The sequence below is a fragment of the Octopus bimaculoides genome, chromosome 14 (assembly GCF_001194135.2).
Source record: "Octopus bimaculoides isolate UCB-OBI-ISO-001 chromosome 14, ASM119413v2, whole genome shotgun sequence".
Lineage (NCBI taxonomy): Eukaryota > Metazoa > Mollusca > Cephalopoda > Octopoda > Octopodidae > Octopus > Octopus bimaculoides.
Window position 1 is genome coordinate 14,054,783 of NC_068994.1, and position 1,150 is coordinate 14,055,932.

Consider the following 1,150-nt stretch of genomic DNA (forward strand, 5'->3'; position numbering starts at 1 on the left):
TATACATATATATATTTATATATGTAAGAACGACCGTGCGAACTCAAAAAGGAGAAATGGTGACGAATGGAAAAAACAGAGGACTCCTTTTATTTAAACGCGTCGCACGGTCGAACACACAAAATAATATATATTAAAGATGATATACAAATATGTTATACTACGATAACATATGTGAATTCGTAAATACCAGTAATGAAGAGACAATAGAAGGCAACCGTATAAGATGAATAACAGAGGTATATATATATGGTTAAGTATATAAATATGTATATATGTATGTATATATTATATATATGTCTGTATATTGTACTTTGGGATGGTCATTTCATTTATTATTATTATTATTATTTATTTTTGCCAAATAAACGCATGCACTATACATATATATATTTCTTTTCTTCGCTCATTTATTACTATTATTTTATTATTTTTATTATTTTGATGCCTATCCATTGTCCAGAAATCTTTCTTCATGCATCTGTAACCTCTTCAACAACACTTTTCGTTGCCATGTGCTTTCTTGCTGCACTCACTCCATTCTGTTCTGCTAAGATGTGTATCTTTATGTGCACCTACGTTTGTGTCCTTGTTTGTTTGTTTGTGTGTGTGGGGCCTTCCTCTCACCCCGTTGTGCTGTTGCCCTAAGACCTGAGAAATAAAAAAAATAAAGGGAAAGTACAGTTCTTGTACTCCCTTCTCTCTCTTTCTCTCTTTACTCTTTTACTTGTTTCAGTCATTTGACTGCAGCCATGCTGGAGCACCGCCTTTAGTCGAGCAAATCAACCCCAGTGTTCACCTATACACTCTCCTATGCTGCGTGCAGTTTCTCCTTTGTAGGTAGTTGTCATGTTTCTGCACCATCCCTCAGTACATCGTAAGCTATACACTACATTCCTAGGAATATATATATATATACATACATATATATATGTGTTCTGAGGAATCATCATCATCATCATCATCATCATCATCATCATCATCGTTTAACGTCCGCTTTCCATGCTAGCATGGGTTGGACGATTTGACTGAGGACTGGTGAAACCGGATGGCAACACCAGGCTCCAGTCTGATTTGGCAGAGTTTCTACAGCTGGATGCCCTTCCTAACGCCAACCACTCAGAGAGTGTAGTGGGTGCTTTTACGTGTC

The 1,150-nt window shown here is 36.5% G+C and overlaps 1 protein-coding gene across 1 annotated transcript in view; it reads left to right on the top strand.

The window, feature by feature from the left end:
• LOC106880819 (zinc finger protein 239) overlaps positions 1 to 1,150 on the top strand; it is a 13,742-nt gene that overhangs the window by 3,774 nt on the left and 8,818 nt on the right. The gene's annotated exons all lie outside the window — the stretch shown is intronic.